This window comes from Eurosta solidaginis, chromosome 3, assembly GCF_040869045.1.
Source record: "Eurosta solidaginis isolate ZX-2024a chromosome 3, ASM4086904v1, whole genome shotgun sequence".
In the NCBI taxonomy this organism is placed as follows: domain Eukaryota; kingdom Metazoa; phylum Arthropoda; class Insecta; order Diptera; family Tephritidae; genus Eurosta; species Eurosta solidaginis.
In genome coordinates, this window is record NC_090321.1 from 104,662,545 (window position 1) to 104,682,720 (window position 20,176).

Here is a 20,176-nt window from a genome sequence, read left to right on the forward strand (position 1 = left end):
TAGTGTTATTACCCACCACTAGTGCTTACAGTATAAGTGCTGAAATCAAACTAAATAAATATTAAATTTTGCATTCTCGCTCGCCACGCGTTCGTGCATACTAACACATTCTCAATTTGGTAATCGTGTATATCATGGCGGAACTATACAAGGTGGCAGCATGGGACAGCTGATTATAAACTTTTTTTTTATATATATTCCGATTCGTTCTTCTTTAATACTAAATATATGTGTAAGTAGGCTTTCCAATCTATATTTTATGTGCGAATAAAACTAAATTATTCCACTGTTTTCCCAACGTTTCGCTAATATTTTTATTTTTAGTATCATCAGGGGAATATTTATTAATTTATCTGTTACAAACAATATATAAAAATTATGAAAATTATCAATTAGTTTCCAAAACAGACATGAAAAACAACAAAGAAAAACAATTTGGTGAATAGTTTAACATTTAACAAGATAAACTTACGTTATTTTGTCATTAAATCAAAACTGTTGTAAAAAACATTAAAAACATAAATCATCACAATATAATCATTACCATCTGACTATCATGGTAGCTTTGTCAATACTAAAAATTATTGTTTTGTAAACAAACAATGTAAGCGGCCGCTATGTTTTCCGTATCTTCGCGTTTATTGATCGTCTTTTCTCGTCTTTCCATAATTCTCAGGCTCTCAAGTGTATATCTTGTTGCTTCTCTCTTTTCCTTATCAATAATTTTCGTGTTGGTAAAGTCAGCTGAGTGTCCACTTGTTAATATATGTTGCGCTAGTGCTGTACTTGTTTTTTGTTTTCTGATGTCCGCTTCATGCTCGCCTAGTCTAACCGATAGAGGTCGTTTTGTAGTACCAATATATATTCTTCTACATTCGTCGTTTTCATCGCCTTTGCATGTTACCTCGTATATAACATTGTTTTGTTGTTGGTGTTCTAAGGGATGCTTTGTTCTTGTATATATTGTGGACATGGTTTGGTTTGACCTATAAGCTAGTACTGTGTTAGGTGTTTTTGCTATGCTGTGGTAAACATTTTCGGTGAGTCGTGGTATGTATGTTGCGCTGAAGAATTTCTTTTGTGTTTGTGGTTCCGAATTTGTTATTATTTGGTTGTGGCAGTTTCTTTTCATGAGCTCCTGGTCTATTAATTCGCGTATTAAACTTTTTTGGATAATTACTTTGCTTAGAATGTTGTTTAGTTTTTCTAAGATTGTTTGGTGAAATTTATTGTGGCTTATGGCCAACACTTTACTTATAAGGTTCTTAGCCGTGATAATTTTGTACTTTTTTGGTTGCGATGAAAAGTAGTTTAACAGCCGCCCGGATGAAGTGGGCTTCGCATACCAGTCAAGTAAAAGATTATGATTTTCCCTGTGTATGCAAACGTCCAGGAACGGAATTTTGGAATTCACTTCCATTTCCATCGTAAATTGTAATTTATTGTGGTACTTATTTAAAATTTTTAAAATTGTGTTCACATCATTTCGTTTGATTACCGCGAAAATGTCATCCACGTATTTGCATATAAATTTGTTGTTTACGTTGAATTGTTGTTTAAGCTCAGAAATTGCATTGTCTAGTATGTCCTCCATGATGATATCCGCAATCGTGGGAGAAATGGGATTGCCCATGGGCATTCCAAAGGTTTGTGTGTATAAATCACCGTCAAACATAAAATGATTGTTTTCTTTCAAAAAAAAATCTAAAATTTCGTGAAACTTCTTTTTTGGAATATTTGTATTATCTTTTATTTTGTCCCATTTATTTGTGATTATTTTTGAAGCTAACATTGTTGGTATATTTGTAAACAAAGAGATGACATCGAAAGACACTAGAACTTCTTCTTCACACACTTGTATGTTTGATAGCCTGTCTTTTAGAATAAATGAGTTTCTAATATTATATTTGTCTGAAATCAACGAGTTTAAAATTTCGCCAATGTGTTTGAATAGTTTATAGCAGGGGACCATAACTGAAGAAGTAATCGGACGTAAAGGAATTTGTGGTTTGTGAATTTTCTTCCTTCTAAAAATATTAAACTTGGAAATAACGCAAACGAACATAAACTTAAAAATTACAAAAGATACACTAACTCGGGCGCAACAACAATTAAAATATACGTTAAGTGAAGAAGAACACAACTCGTTCGTAACTAAACAAAATTTACTTAGTCAAAGGATCGCAGAACAGAAGAGGTCAACGCTAAAAGGCAAAATCAAAAAGCTAAAATACGAACTAATGAAAAAACTAAGAGTTACAACTAACGATGATTGGTTCGTTAATAAAACTACTCTAGAATTCCCTGAAGAAGTAAAGTGGATACTCTCACTAGGAAGAAAATTTGCTTTACCAACAACAAGATCAAATTTCTCACCAATACACCTGATAGCCGAACTCGAACAACTGATCCAATCACTAACCAATGAAAAAGAAAAAGAAATAGCGAGAAGCAGAGTAAGCAATAGAATCATGCAATCCAAACGCAGCATAAAGCATAACACATCGGAAAAATTTATATTAGCAGCTTTCCACCAGGCAAAAAGGTTTATACAAATACACAAAAACGAGCTCTATATAACCGATGCAGACAAAGGCAACAAAACGGTGGCAATGTATAAAAGTGAGTACAAAGAAAAAATGAACCAACTCCTTTCAGACAAATGCACATACAAAAAAACAAGGATTGACCCAACAAACTTTCTCCAAAAGAAAAACAACAAAAGTCGATGATCTGTACAAGAGTAAACACATCACCTTTAGGGAAAAACAACAGCTTGTATGTTCTGCAGCCGCTGCGCCAAGAATTTACGGATTACCGAAAATTCACAAACCACAAATTCCTTTACGTCCGATTACTTCTTCAGTTATGGTCCCCTGCTATAAACTATCCAAACACATTGGCGAAATTTTAAAATCGTTGATTTCAGACAAATATAATATTAGAAACTCATTTATTCTAAAAGACAGGCTATCAAACATACAAGTGTGTGAAGAAGAAGTTCTAGTGTCTTTCGATGTCATCTCTTTGTTTACAAATATACCAACAATGTTAGCTTAAAAAATAATCACAAATAAATGGGACAAAATAAAAGATAATACAAATATTCCAAAAAAGAAGTTTCACGAAATTTTAGATTTTTGTTTGAAAGAAAACAATTATTTTATGTTTGACGGTGATTTATACACACAAACCTTTGGAATGCCCATGGGCAATCCCATTTCTCCCACGATTGCGGACATCATCATGGACAATTCAAGGGATGGTTGCATCGGACAGGTTGATCTGGGCTAGATCCCAAAACCCGACGTCCTCGTAACTTTTATACATCTTTTGTGACTCCTTGCTGTTCACGCCCAAGTGCGCCCCGTAGTCTACGCCTTAGCGCTCTCCTTAGTAGAGTGGGTAGCAATGCCGAGCATCAGCCCCACCCCCGTCTTCTTCCCCCTCTTTTTCGGCAGCAATCGTGTAGGTCAGAGAAACCGGCTCCCTACCCCTACCACCTTCTGCACCTTTTGCCAGCACAGAATATATATGTTTGCGACTTCCGCCCAATGCAGCTCCTGCTTTGGACGGTGCCACTTTCCTAGATGTTCTGGTCTTCGCGACGGAAACCCTCCGAAGGGCTTCATTGCGCCATGTAGCCAGGCCGCAAACTCAAATACACCGGGTACCCCAATGCTTACCCAGGGACGTCCAGTCTCAGGGCCACAACAGCAATTGCGTCCTAGCCTTCCACAACTCAGGCTTAGTCACCCGTCACTCACTCCTAGAGTGACGACGTCTCCCCCGCTGCACTTCAGAATTCTGCAGTTAAATTGTAATGGATTATTTAGGAAGATCACGGAGATAGTCGATTTCATGAAGCGAACAACATCCGCATTCCTGCAATTCAAGAGACTAAACTCACAGCAAGATCTGTTCTGCAGACCTATTCTGGGTATAATGATGATACAGAAAAGATCGCGAGAGCGGAAATGGAGGCGGTCTCGCGTTTATCATACACCACTCAGTGCAATGTCATATATTTGATCCCGACATCGGCCGCAGGGAAAATGTCTTAGAACTGTCCGGTTAGGCGATGTAAACCTAGAAATCATCAACATCTACATCCCTCCTGCCACCTGCTGCCAAGTGGATACCGCCCTAATATCAGCGCCTTATTCACAGTTCGTCGCGAGCGCAGGACTTGTAAACTGCGTCAACTGGCAGCTGATGGTAACATTGGCATCCGACCACCTGCCAATACTTATTTCGCTGGAGCGTACCGCCGACTTCATCGCCACCGAAAAACGCACCTTCATAAACTTTAAAAAATGAAGGTTAGATGAATACAAATCCGTTACAGACAACCGCTTTGCTGCCCTCCCTATCCCGAATGATGCTCGACAGGGGCGCGTGCTTTCCGCAAGGTAATCGAATCCGCCCCGGCTCACTTGATTCCCGCCGGAAGAATTCTCAAAATTCGGCCTCACTTTCCGGCGGACGCCGCAAATTTAGCGAGAGAGCGTGACCTTATAAGACAGCTCGAACCCGGCGACCCCCAAATAAGGGATATAAACCAACGCATCAGATTGCTTGTGGATGAACACAAGCGGGAGAAATGGGAGGAGTACCTGAGCGGTTGTAACCTCTCTGCCGTTGTAGGTAAGCTTAGGTCCACCGTGAATTCCCTGTCGAATCCGCCTAAGCACAATGACAAAATTTCCATCGCCTTTGGCGGTAAAGTGCTGTCGGATGCGAAAAAATGCGTGAGCGCTTTCTGCCGACAATACTGGTACGAATTTACTGCAATTCCCCTTATTTGCAATCTTCTTCTAACGTTCGAATCACTAAACTGTTGAATAAATAACACCACTATTCAATAATGCAAAATGGCCTTTATTAAAGTACTTTCAAAGATAACACTGCTACTACTCGACAGATGGAATGCTTAAATCAAACTGATTGTCGCGCCTCTACTGTTGCTGCCTTTTATACTCTATGATTTCTCGTTCGCATCTTCTAGGTGCTTCCATTTCCATAATCTAACTAGTTGGTTATCTGCTGTAAATTTCTCAGCTATAACTACAGATGCACAATTTTCACAGCTTCTCTCACAGCTCATGTGCGTGTGTTTGTGAGTAATACTTGCACAATTATTGCATACTTTCAGGAGTATCTCAGATATACGCATGTTGTTGTGCGTTGCTCCTCCGCTGCGTGTACGTACATATGTGTAGACATAATGATTAATTTGATTATGTGCATACAAGTCATTGCTTAGCATCGGCTTAGAGATGACAGTACCCCTTAGTGTTGCTAATATTCGTAACACTTCCCTCCACCTAAGTCTGTACGGGCCTTCCCAACTGCACCGATATTTGGATGGAACACCTTTCCGCCGGTGAGGGCTGTATAGCAGTACCAAATCTCCCTCCAAGAAACTTTCTGAATTAAAGTTCTTGTCATGCCAGTGTTTCATCTTACTACTCATTACCCTGCGCCGTTCCCTCACCTTCTGTTATTTGCCCAATGAAGAACTACTTCGCAGAGCTTGATCTTGACGGATTGACTTTGTATCATCAATATCGTCTTGACGTTTCACAACTGTAGTGCGCGCTGGCTTGAAACCGCCCTTGCATTCTTTCTGGAAAATTCGTTCCTTCGTTTTTGTGCGTCCAATGGTTTTTTTCAATGTCAGTGTTTCTCTCGCAGGTAAGTTTGATTTCGCTTTATTTGGCCTATTCGATCCATCAACCTTTGCCTTTGACTTTCGTGGTGTTTGTCCAGTCTTCTCCACCAGTACCCGATTACTGCTGAACCATTTCTCCAAACTAAAGTTAAGTGCTATATCCTGGTTCTTATAACGCATAATCTTTCTCCGCATATCGATCCTGATGTCATGGTCAACTAAGAAGTCTGTAATGATGGGAATAAAAAGTAATTGGATTTGGTGTAGTGCCCATTTAGGGGCACCATACGGAATTGATTTCTTTATTAAAAAGCTGTTTCTTTTATACAAAATTTCTATAAGCTAAAATACCTACTTACAATAATACTTACACACTAAGTGTATTACATATATATACATTCCGTTCAGTTCTCTGGGAACTGCATTCTAAGCATAACTGTGGAATCTGCAACGCAAGCACAAATTAATCGTGTCAATAATTTGTATACAGTAAGGCTTGTGGCCATCAAGCTCTAAACAGTAACATACCAAGGTTCAGGTTACCAGACACTGCACGGCTTAGTTACCGTGGCATGTAGAAAATATATGTTTATACAAATGAATGGATTTGTCAATGAATCTCAGGCCGTATAAAAAGCGACCCAAAATATATGTATGTACAAATGTATTAACATGTATGTAAGAGTCAATGCATTTTAACACGTTCCAAAACGGGTTGAGATATATGTTTGTACAAATGAATGAATGTGTCAATGAATAACCTAATGAATGAATGCTACACCATCCGCCTATGAAACAGTAGACATATACAATTTTGTGCACGAATTATCTACGGCTACTCAAGTTATACTATTAATTTTTGAATCCTTTAATGCTTACTTTGTTTGTTGTTTTTTTTTTTTTTTTTTTGTTTGTGTGTGTGTCAGTATTTTATGACATTTAGCTTGATTTCCAAAGAATTGTTTACATTTGTTTTTCTGTTTTGTTTTGTTTTATTATTGTATTTTTCTCTTGCATACAATAAAAATGTTCTTTGTGTTTACAGAATTAAAGTGCTCTTATTCTATGAGTTTAAGTCTATTTTTATGTATTAAAATTTTCTTATTCTTATTATTTTGATTTATGTTTTCTATGTTTCTATTTTCTACATTGTTTTTATCGATATTTACTACTCTAAATGGAATTACAGTAAAATTATTATTGTTATCAATTTTTTCTACCTTATAGGGACCTTTATATCTTCTATCTAACTTATGACCTATCCAAAAGGCGAGGTTTTCCTAGATGAAACAGGTCAAACTTATATTTATATTTCTAAAAAAAAAAATTGAGATTAATGATTTAGTTTTCCTTACTTTCTACTCCACAGGACCCATATATATCCTATCGACTAAATATAGGAGATGTAGTTTTCCTTACCTTGACTATTTCTATTAAACAAAGCTTTTGCATTGTTATTAAAATTAAAGCGTAAAAAATAAGACGATGGTTACAGTCATCATGGGCTAAAAATTGACATTGTTTTAAAAAGCGGGATTTCTGAGCGTATTATATACAGTAGATTGGGTGGATTCAGTTGCTGCTAGAGCAAGAAGTAGTTATATAGTGATAAGTGGTTAAACCAATGTGTTTAGTGGATGCAAATATTTTTCGTATCTTTTCTTGTACCATTTTTCATATTTTCCAGTAATATTTTTATTTGATCTTATGTATCATGCGGTTTTCTGGGTGGCCTTCCCAGCTGGGGTCGTCATGATATTTATGAAAAATTTATTTTATTTTTGTCGACATTTGTCAAATGCATAACTTCTGGGGTTAATGCAAATATTAGATCTTTGAGAACTTGGGTACCTATTAATGCAAATATTAGATCTTTGAGAACTTGGGTACCTATTTTATATTTTTCAAATTTGCCTACTCGAGTATTCCATTCATTAACAATCAATTTGTCCCTAAGGGCAACTAAGTTTTTATTTTACAAGTCCTAGATTGCCGGCATTTGTCAGCCTGGTTAAGTATTGTCCTAAGTCAATCTTTTCCTAAACAATCTGGTTGCTTGTGTTTATTATGCTTCAAATTTTCTATCCTTTTGAATGAAAACGAGCGCGACATGTCTAATTGCAAATTTATTAATTTATTTATTAAGCGCTTTATTTATAATAAGGTCCTCTTTGTGACTTTTTCTTCATTTCTACTGTTATTACTGGTGTAAATTTTTTTTTTTTTATTCTCTTGTATTATCTTTTGGTGTGTTGCATGCTTCCACTGACATTCCGCTATGTACTCTTTGAGGCATTAATTGTGATATAAATATCAAATTCGTTATTTTTATAATGGGTACGTGATTAGAAGAATATTAAGTACATGCATTTTTATCATTATCCAAAGAGAATTATGCAAATCCTTCCTTTGCTATCGGACTTAGACAGTGCTTGTAAAGCTGTCTGAAAAAACTTTGCAAATATTTGCTGTTCTTCCTCAAAATTGGATTGAGTTGCAAATAATGAAGTACTAAAGGTAGTTTTAGATGCGGTTCTGGACGCTTTTCAATAGGTGGCTCATATTTGATTATTCTGGTCTCTGTGTTTAGGCCACCAGCCTAAACATTTCGGACCACCCTAACGCGCGCATTAGTTATTTTATTATTCATACCGGTAACGGCTAACACCAGCCGAGAGCTAACTTTGAAGGGGAAAAACTCAACGAAAGTTAGCTATCGGCAGGTGCCGTGGACTTTTTCGCGGTCTTAATTTTTTCTTCTATTTTGGAACGTTCAAGAGCCAGCAGCTAGCCCCAGGTGAGTAATATAGAGCCAAATCTTTTCCACATTTTTCATTTTAATATTTTTGCCTTAGTAATTTGAGAGTGTCATTTTAATTAATATTGAGAATTTGAGATTGTCATTTCAATTAATATTCGCAATAATAATTTTCGTACATGTTAACTTGCCAATGACATTGCGAATCGTGCAGTGAATTAATTTCATAACTTCATCATTTCATTACTCTCGGCAAGTAAATCACTTTCATAAATTGGAGTTTGCCATTTGTAATGTGAATAAATTATTCTATTTCGTGCATCTAATATTTCATTTCCATTGTTGATAAAGTGAATAAATATTGTTATCTACTCGGTACTAATTCTTCTTTTTTATTTCTTTTTTGCGTGCGATTGCGCCCCACGACACAGGTGCCACATTCCCCCCGCAACATTTGGTCCTTACGCGCCGAGGAAATTAAGATTGTGAAAGAAAACACCCGTAAAACCAAAGAAACCAGCAAATTTGGAGATTTGATACATCTTTTTAAAGGAGGCTATTATAATAAACATTAAAATCATCAAAAGCCGACGAGAAACCCAGCTAGCACAAAATTTTTGACAACTCGCTATCACACACACACATATACAGTCAATTCATCACATCGAAATCACATCACCAAACACAGTCCATTAGCATCACATCAACAGTAGCACACATCGACATCAAAACATCAAACAGTCCACTAATCAACATCACATACAGTCCAGTAAATCATAATATCGAGATCACATCATCATACAGTCCATTATCACTCATACAGTCCACTAATATCATCGTCAAATCGAGATCACATCACGTCATCACATTACTCATCAACATCACATACAATCCGTCAATAGCATCAGCACATTCATAATCACATATAATCCATCACATCAACCCGCAGCCCAACGATCAACTTTAAAAACACAAGGTACGTGGTTGCTTGGTTGCACAAATTTGTTTTTTCTCTTTACGTGATTTTACGTACGGAAGGTGCATTCCGTGATAGTTACAAAAAAGGCAAAGCAAGTGAAATTGTTAGATTTCGTGTTTTTAAACACATATCTTTGCTGCATATCATACACAATAAATCCTTCTCAGGATTTCAATCTGTACTTTATATCACTTTACACACACTAAATCCTCGTCAGGATTTCTATCTGTGGCTTACAAAATCCTCGTGAGGATCTCTATAAGTGGTTCATATCACTGGCTACACATTACATTCACGTCAAAATTTACATCCGATTACATTTTTTACTTTTCGCACAAAATTGCAAAAAGGATTGCTATCTATGTTAACACATTCAATCAGATAAGAATTTCAATCCGTTTTTTTAAAGATTCTACACAATTCAATCTCAGCAGGATTGATAGCTGGACTACGTTCAAAAAACAAAACACATTTATAATTTTTGCTGCTGTTGAACACACACCAACGCCACTAAGTCTTTTGCCTCCAATCTCGAACCCTTTAAAGAAACAAGATATTCAAATTAATAAAATCAATGGAGACGTATATTAGATTGGCTGATTCCATAGTCGAGTTTGAACAAGACTTCAATGCCACCCCGGCCGAATCCCGGAACAAGCACACCCTTGCACTACTGCAAGAGGAGCTAAGGGCACTATGGAAGAAGACCAAGTCTACATATGAAGGTCTTCTCAGCAATCCTGATCTGTCCAAAGAAGAACTCAGCTCGCTAAGAAGAAAGAGCAAAGTTGCTTCGCATGCATGTCTGCTGTGGCGGCTGAAGTCGAAGCTATCACCCCACAGCCATTAAAAGATGAAGCAAAGGATGAAGACTCTTCCCGCCGGGGACATAAAATGCGGCTTCCGCCCTGCGATACCGATGTATTTAAAGACGACTACCTTTCCTGGCCAGTCTTTAGAGATCTGTTTACGGCCATTTACATCCACAATACCGATCTGAAAGATGTTGAAACATTATACATTTAAAACAAAAAACGCAAGAAGAGGCAAAAGAAATAGTGGGCAGGGGCTCGTTAACAAACGAGCGGTTTGCAACCGCCTGGAAAAATCTAAGCGACAGGTACGAAAATAAACGTATCCTCGTCAACACACAACTAAAACTTTTCTTTAATCTGGCGGCAATCGAGCAGGAGTGTGGAGCATCAATTAAAAAATTGCAATGTGAGATCAACAATTGCATTTCTGCGCTACAATGTCATAATATTGACATCACAAATTGGGATGCAATTATAACTTACTTATGCTCCACAAAACTCCCTGAATCTACACTGGCTCTTTGGGAACAGACCGTAGAATGAAAAACAGATATTCCGAAATGGGAGGATATGGAAAAATTCTTGTCCAATCGCTTCCATACATTAGAGACGGTTTCTGATCTTAGGGGTAACAAAACTACAAAATCACCCAAAAGTCGAAATTCGAACTATTGGGAAAATTCTACAAAACTTGGGGTTTACCAAGTCAGCGTACCAAAATCGGCATGTATAATGTGCAACAGTGCGGAGCACAAATTAAGAAATTGCCAAAAATTTCGTAGGTTGTCTACGTCAGACAAAATAGAGTTTGTAAAAAGCAATAGTTATTGTCTGAATTGTCTGTCGGGTGGACACACCGTGACACGATGCACTAGCCCATTCAACTGCAGCACGTGCCACGCAAGGCACAACACCTTGCTCCATCTCCCGACAGCACAACCAAAGACAAATCCTCAAAGGTGGACTCAAAACGCCAACGACAACACACCTTCAACCTCTAAACAGGGTAGAGCAAGACTGGAAGCTGAAAAAAGGCAAGATAATGCTACCAACTTCACTTCGTGTCATGCTAACACAACAAAAGGCGTGTTATTAGGAACAGCGCGGGTTAATATAAACTACAACGGAGTGAAATTTTCCGCCAGAGCGCTGATAGACTCTGGTTCCGAATGCTCTTTCATATCAGAAAGACTAAAGAATCGAATAAATCTTCCATCCAAACGTTTGCATGTGCACGTGTCAGGAATAAATAATACACCATCTGCTCAGGTAAAGGAATCATGTTCGATTAACTTAGGTTCGCTTACAGACCCCTTAGTAAGCATCAATACAGTGGCCCTAGTCCTGCCTCAATTATAAGGGGACCTTCCGACTTGCCAAGTTAGCGCAACGACTCGGCAAGCGTTCCCTGATCTGATTCTGGCGGATAAGAGGTTCTTCATTAATGAACCAGTCGGCCTCATACTTGGAGGCGACATTTATCCCCAGATAATACTGAACGGTATACGGAAGAACGTTCTAAATACGCTTCTCGCCCAAGAAACCGTCTTCGGTTTGATTTTAACCGATTGTGCAGATGCTCCTCACCCAACCAATACACGGATATCCTTTTTCAATGAAATAAGCTTAGACAAGCAACTAACCGCTTTTTGGGAAATTGAAAACATACCAACAAAAAAAGCCCTGACTGAAGATAATGCCTATTGCGAGACACTATATAAAAACACAACGGAAAGGAATTCAGATGGAAGATATACCGTCGCCCTTCCATTCAAACAAGACTTTGGGCCCATTTCTTAAGAGCGTCTGCTCTCAGTTCTATCGGAAAGAGACACGCCTAGCCAAGACACCGGCCGATAGATGGAATACAACAGGGTACTGACAGAATACCTCACGTTAGGGCACATGTCCAAGGTACACACCGTAGTACCACCACAATCATCTGATTGCTACTTCTTGCCGCATCATGCGGTTACCAAAGAGGAAAGCACAACGACTAAAGTGAGGGTCATGTTCAACGCGTCGTGCCCGACATCCAACGGCACGAGCCTGAACGATGTTCTACACACCGGCCCAGTACTTCAATCCGACTTAACAATAGTACTTCTCCGATGGAGATTGTACAAGTACGTCTTCAACAGCGACATTGAGAAGATGTACAGGCAGATCTGGCTAAACGGAAACCAAACCCAATACCAAAGAATAGTTTTCGTCTCAAAGCAGGTGACCCTATCAGTATTTACGAACTCAACACGGTAACCTTTGGGGTCAACTGTGCCCCCTATCAGAACCCTACATCAACTTGCAGATGACGTGGAAGCGTCACTGCCGATCGCGTCGTACATCTTGCGAAATAGGATGTACGTCGAAGACGTCCTGGTAGGGGGGGCATAGCATCGAAGCAGCAATCACTGCTCGCGACGAAATCACAGCTGCATTGAAGTCAGCAGGATCCCCTCTGCGAAAATGGACCTCTAATTGCAGTAGGATACTACAGGGAATACCCAAACCTCACAGGCTTACGGAAGACTTTCTGGAGTTCGAGGACGTGAGCATGGTAAAAACCCTAGGCATCCGATGGAACGCGCATTCCGACTACTTTTATTTCACAGCGAAACCAATCGAAAACCAGGACATCTTAACAAAAAGGGCGATCCTATCTGCCATCGCCAAACTCTTCGACTCTTTAGGCTGGCTCGCCTCAGTTATCATCGTAGCCAAGATATTAATGCAGAACATTTGGCTGGAGGGGACGGATTGGGATGAACCGATATCCTCAATCACTTTAGATCGGTGGCAAACCTTTATGCAGGAGTACCCCGCCATTAACCGGATTCGTATACCTCGGTGGGTGCACTTCACCCCAAACAACGATATAGAAATTCACGGCTTCTGTGGCGCGTCCGAAAAAGCCTACGCGGCTACGGTTTGCGTGCGAGCTAAGATCAACGATAGGATCTACGTTAGTCTACTCATGGGAAAAACGAGGGTGGCACCAGTAAAAACAATTTCACTACCAAGATTGGAGTTATGCGGTGCCGTCTTGCTGGCTGAGACTTTGGAATCTGTGATGGAGAACCTGAAGTTAGACACATTTAACATTCACCTATGGACAGATTCGACCATCGTTCTAGCATGGATTCGAAAACCCCCGTGTTCTTGGTCAACATTTGTAGCTCACAGGGTGACAAAAATCGTGGAGAAGGTAGGAACGAAAGCATGGCATCATGTCGAGTCCACATCAAATTCAGCGGACTTAGCCAGCAGAGGACCTCCAGCGACGGACCTACTCGACAACTCTTTGTGGTGGCAGGGACCTTCTTGGCTGCAAGAAGGCAAAGCGAAATGGTCATCTCAAGGCGAACAGGAGTACCACACAAACATAGAAGACAAACGAGTACAAGTGCATGCAGCAACGAACATCAACAATAGCGAGGATATTCTTGATCGGTTTTCCGACCTATCAAGAGCGTTGCGGGTAATCTCCTACATTATAAGATTCTCGAATGGAACACATCCAAAAACAAAAGCGTCCTTTAAAGCAGAGTCTCGCCAGATCTCGTCCGACGAAATCAAAGTTACGACTAGCCGTCTCATAAGGATATCCCAAACTCACTACTATGCCAAGGAAATGAACGCTCTGAGAACTAGGAAACCCATCGCGGCCAAAAGCGAGATCCTCTCTCTAGATCCCTTTATCGACGAAAATAATTTCCTTCGGGTGGGGGGTCGTCTCAACGCTCCGGCTCCTACGCACGTAGTATTGGATACACATGATCCGATCCATCATTCACAACTGCAAGGCCTGTACACTATTCCCCAAACGTTCCAAGACGCAACTCATGGGAATTCTCCCTGCGGAACGCACTACCTTTTCTCGGGCATTTACCAACACCGGGGTGGATTTTGCCGGACCGTTTGACATCAAATCTTATAGCGGAAGAGGATGGCGCATGTCAAAGGGTTACGTCTGCCTCTTTGTTTGCTTTGCTACCAAGGCTATTCACTTGGAAGCCACTAGTGACCTCAGTACTGCCGCATTCCTGGCAGCTTTCGATAGGTTTGTTGCTCGACGAGGATGTCCAAAGAACATCTACTCCGACGACGGAACCAATTTTGTCGGAGCCTCCAGAGCTCTCCGTTCAAAACTCAAAGCCTTCCTGGCGGACGCTCGCAACAAAAATCTATCCAAGTACAGTCACCAAAACCTGACATGGCATTTCCTACCACCCGGAGCTCCTCACATGGGCGGGCTATGGGAGGCAGGGGTCAAAAGATTCAAGAACCACTTCAAGAAGATCGCGTTGGATCACAGATTTACCCTTGAAGAGTTCAGCACCCTACTTTGTCGAATCGAGTCCTGTCTCAATTCTCGACCGTTTATCCCCTCTTCCAACGAGCAGAAGCGCGTTAAGTGGAAGCATCCACAACCAAACCTCAAACAGGGGGACCTAGTCGTCTTTAAGGAGGATAATCTGCCCCTTAATGAATGAGATTGGGTCGGATAGCCAACCTTCACTATGGCCCCGATAACCGAGTTCGAGTCGTCGAACTGGATACGGCAAGGGGACAAACCACCAGACCAATCACGAAATTGGTCCTACTACCACCCTCCAGTGAGGGTGAGGGAGACTCGTAACTCCCAACCGTTATAACAATCCCCCCCGCCCTCTCTGACTTCCGGGCAGGGACTCCCACCAACGCATCGCGTCACCCTAAGAGCGCAACCTAGGAATAACCAAAAATTCCGACTCCACGTGGGAGGCTCCCACTGAGGCTCCTAAAACTTCCCTAAGCACTGTGTGCCACACCGCAATCCTCGGATCCACGTGAGCGGACCTATTCCAAACCAATTTTTTACATTAATTTTCAAATTACACAAAAGTCTTGACATCACGTGAGAGGCTACCACTGAGGATTCCAAACCACCCTCGGAACTCAGTGCCAACTTCGGAATCCTCGGACTCGTGACGTGATCGGACACCTATCAATCTCACTAACTTCACACGTATTCGCCGTGTGAGGTTTCCCTTGAGGATTCCCACCATCCTAGGCACTGTGTGCCACACAGGAATCCTCGGGCTCACCACGGGAATCTACACTATGCTCTAAACCTCGCGCTCTTAGGTGACATAGATGAAAGGAGTACCTGCCCGGAAACTGTCGAGGAAAAGGGAGAACCCAGCTCTCGTTCATCCCGAACGAGGCCAACAACCATTATAAGCCAGCTCCCGTTCACCCCGAACGAGGCCAACGTAATCCTAACGCAGATATACTATCTGCCACATAATACCACTGAATCAGCAATTACCTGAATCAGCAAAAATGTTATGGCCAGAACATTCGCTCGGCACCGTACCATAAACCATAAATATGCTGCGATTGCGCTGCAACGTCATAAATCCCAATCGAATTTAAATTAAAGGAATGTGATTATCATAATAAAAGGAATCGAAAACAAATAAATTTAAACGACGGTCAATCCGAATACAGCCACGACTACAAAAAAAAAACGAGGAACATCATTCGGCGAAAATCTGCACCACCACAGGCAAGTCCCCTCGCTCGTATGAGTGTTGCGGTGAAAAATGTCAACATTCCCAAATAACTTTTTCCCAGCAGATACCACTGCAATGGACCCTATTTATTATATCTCTATATACGCACCACACAAAGTAAGGGAGTTCAAAGGATCAACAGGAATAGGTCCAAAGCGCCGGTTGCGTTTGCGTATACATTGTCGTTTTTAAACAATACAACATATCGTGGGTTTTCAATCAAATTGTATATATACAAATTACGTAAACAAACTTTACAAAAAAAATAAAAAATTGTTACTCACCATCATCCTTTTTCCATAGTCCCTGCGAGACCCTGTGGGTGCCATCATATTGAGCAATACATTTTGTTCGATTAGTCGTTAAGCTGCAATTAAGTCTTTATTATCATCGACTGACTGTAAAATAAAATATTTTAGCACGCACCTCTTTTGTCGCTACAGCGCGTTAAATCGCAAGTCGAGTTGAAACTACGACAGCCACGCTTTCCTAATCGTATGCCTACAGATTCCAATTCGCGATCGAGCAAATCGCGATGCACATTTGGCCTAGTTGCATTTAACATTATGATAACTAATCTTGCTGTACGTGCAACAGCGATTACTTGGCGACCAAGACTTTTGCCCTGCGCGGCACCATCAATAATTCCAGGAAAATTGAGCAACCGTATATTGGCACCTTTATATGCAATGACTCCCGGTATACAAGTAAGCGTTGTGAATTCGTAATTGGCAGCCTCCGATTCAGTTTTGGTTAATGTGGAGAGCAATGTAAATTTACCCACTGAAGGAAAACCAATTAAAGCTACACGCGCATCGCCACTTTTTAACACATCGAAACCGTCACCTTTCTCTCCCTTTTTGGCAGGTTCCAGCAATTGAGAACGATACTCAGCAAGCTTTGCTTTCGGTGGCTTTGTTCCTTTGCGGGCGTGTGATTTCTTTTTCCTTTCGGCAGTAGTCGCTGAGATCTTCTACAGATTTATGTACTCATTTCACAAATTATCATCTCAAGGAAAAAATTATCTCAACTTTCACCAGTTCGCAGATTCTGGGTAAGACAACTAAAGAACTATAATGTAACCCACTTTCAAGAAAAGAATACAAAACAAATGCATTCGTAATGTTTGTGCTATTTGAAGACTCTTGAAAGATTCATGTCTGATGCTGTTGTTCTTGTAATTGCAACTAGGTGCTACTTGTACTTAAATTGAGATTAATATTGCCACCATTGCCTATTAATTGCAATAATTTTGGTTTAGGGCGTTTATCACTAACACACACACATTGTATAAGGTTTTGTAAGTTGCCTTGAAGAATACTGATCCACATTACGTTGCATATCAATCCATCCTTCAAATTGCTCATTTGAATAATAATATGCTTTGATAAAACCATCAACATAAGCGTCATGTTCAGGAAATTTTTGGTTTGAAATTAATTCGAGTACAGACAGGAAATTTGTGAAATCTAGTTACATAAGAGCTTGACCACCGGCAGAGCATTTTTTTTTACGTTCGTGTAACCTTCTACCAACCAATGTGTCACCACATGAACCATATAACTCCATACGTTTTCGGCAGGCACATTTATTTCCTTTGCTATCTCTTCCAAACGCATTGCAAAACTTCGTATATTTCTATTCATCAAGTCAATGTAATTATCATGTTGAAAGCTAACATGATTTACATCCCATTTGACTTTATTTATCATAGCAAGTATGGTCTGCAAATCGATTACGCGTGAAGTAACACAGGAATAAACTGACCGTGCAATATCTGCCATAAATTCCATATAATTAAAATAATCTGTTAGCATCGGACGATCTTGCGGCGGTAACAAATGTATAAGGTAATTGTGTAGTGTTTGGAATTGTTGCGTCATACAGTGACCACTTTCGACAGCGACTATACGTTGTGATAGTCCATACAGTGTATCGGGATTCGCAAGCTCGTTATTGATAAGTGATGAAAATTTTCGAGGCCACATTTTTATATTTGCTACAGCTTTCTGTTGTACGGTTTGAAGTTTTGTTCTAGACGTGCATTGTAGAACTTTTCCATTGTTACTGACATCGACGGTGCTTACAGCACTGGCACGTTTCTCATGGATAAGCTTCAGCGCTGGACGCCAATTGGGGTTTTTTGTTGCTGCGGCGAACTTGACGAAGTTGTAGTTGATGGAACAGCTACAGATTTCATTGGAGTTGGCAGAGAGAGCTCTTCGTCATTATTGTGATGATAGCCTGCAGCGGTAATGTAAGAAGTAGTCAAATCATCTTGCGGTCTAGTTGTGAGCCTTTCCAATGAGCTTGGAACCTTTGTTAACGTAGGCAATGAACCTCCGAATATAGCCGTATTATTAGGTGATGATGCTGCTAGGTTTGAAACGAAAGTTGGCGTTTAAAAAAAAACAACGAAAGCTTTCAAAGCAACTTTGGTTTAAAAACGCAACAACACCCTATTATAGCGTACAACAAAATCCCGCCGTCAACATGAACCATGTGGCGAACGAAATTGTTGGTATTTGTAATCATCATGATCAGCAAATAAGAGAGCACAGCGTTGAACATTTACATGTAGTCTTCCTTTATGTGATCTGCAATCCACAAACGCTGCCCGATTCAAAACCATCTGGTCTGCTTTACTTACACACAGTAAAACGAATCCAAATGCTACACAACTTGTACGAGAAACGTGTCTGTTGACAAGCACGCTCCTAATTGAAGCAATTGAGCACTGCTTTAACTCGAATGATTTTACCACCGCAATTGATTTGTGCCTATTCCAAGCATTAATCATAAACAAACTCAACAAATATGCCACCGATCCACGTCCAAGCTTACATTGTTTATTAAGCATATTGCCAATGTACGCGAACATACTGTTAATCACTACAATGCTTTACTCATTCTAATAGCTGATGGTTTACATTTGTTATCACCAAATTATCTACATGATCTCCTGCGTGTCATCTCGTTTGTTGTGGTGCAAGAAAACTGTGGGAATCAATACATTCTGAACATGTGCCTTGATAGTTTTGTTTCTTAAGCATTCATACCCTCAGAAGGTCTGGCACTTGCTCATCAAATTGTACGTAAAATACTTGGACGCAGTAAGGAGACATCCGTGCCTGTAGTGGTGCACACCAACGCTTTAAAAGTAGGACAAGTACGCTACTTTCATCAGGATATAGCAATTGCTTTTGATGTGGCAAAGTTGGTGGAATTTTTTGATGAATCAGAATTTGAAGATATTTATATTTGTTGATACGCTCAATGTTTAAGCTAATTCAATGTTTGCTCAACGCCTACCTCTGTTTCTGCGTGCATTGTTCCTGTCGCGTGAACCTTCAATGGATTGTTGGTTTAAAATATATGAAGCTATACTCCAATTAATCAAAGTTAATAGCAATATGGCTTATGACTTCTTGATGACGTATATATTCAAATTGGCTGGTGAACAACAGCCCGAGATACAAATGGAGCTGTAACGGTTGGCATCTGAAGCGGAAAAAAAAAAAATTAAATTAAATTAGTAAAGCAAATGCAAAAGTTAGAAAAAAGGCATACTTACCCAGAACACGTTTTTTCTCTCAGACCAGACAGGTACATACCTTTAAGAAGGTTATGTTCATTCACAATCGGTATGACATTTTCATGAATGGATACCATTTTGAATGAACGAAACAAGGTTGCCACTCGTCTGACATCGCCGTTTTTTTGTTTCTGAAGCGGTGAACACATTGTAGGCGTTACCATGGGACCACAATTCGGATCCGTGAGATCCGAAAAGCACGACAAGTCATACGCGAGCTAGGTAGGTGCCCACATAATCAGGGGCTATGTCTCGTCTTGCGAAACTTGTAAAATCAGTAAATATGATAGACGTCCCAATAAACCGGAGTTAGAAAACACACCTATCCCATCGCGTCCTTGCGAAATAATTCACGTCGTTATATTCGAAATACAAGGAGACAAATTTCTGAGCTGCATTGACAAATTTTCAAGTTCGCAAAACTCTTTCACCTAAGAAATAAGTCCACTTTGCACCTCAAGGACAAAATAGTCAAACTCTTGCACTACTTTACGACCCCAGATATCCTCGTGACCGACAACGAGCGCGGTCTTATTAGCCCAATAATAAAAAATCTTTTAGAGTCATTGGGAGTTATGCTGTATCGTACACCTTCTCAGAGAAGGGAGGTGAACGGTCAAGTCGAAAGGCCTCATTCCACCTTAATCGAAATTATCAGATGCCTGAAGATAGATAGCCCTAGGTTAAAAATCAAAGAGCTAGTAAATATAGCAGTAGATCGCTATAATAACTTCATTCATTCCGTTATAAACCGGAAACCCACTGAAGTATTTTTCAATCGCGCAAAAGCGGCTAAT

General features: G+C 40.0%; 1 long non-coding RNA gene and 1 pseudogene across 1 annotated transcript in view; both read right to left on the bottom strand.

Annotated features, from left to right (window-relative positions):
• Window positions 1–17,196, bottom strand: part of LOC137247293 (developmentally-regulated GTP-binding protein 2 pseudogene) — a 217,602-nt pseudogene extending 200,406 nt beyond the window's left edge.
• LOC137244217 (uncharacterized) overlaps window positions 1–19,405 on the bottom strand; it is a 33,517-nt gene extending 14,112 nt beyond the window's left edge. Inside the window, exons 1-2 of the long non-coding RNA XR_010950846.1 lie at window positions 19,359–19,405; window positions 19,097–19,285 (exon numbers count right to left, since the gene is read on the bottom strand). This is a non-coding gene — a long non-coding RNA (uncharacterized lncRNA). The remainder of the gene's footprint in view (window positions 1–19,096; window positions 19,286–19,358) is intronic.
• Window positions 19,406–20,176: the final 771 nt, after the last annotated feature.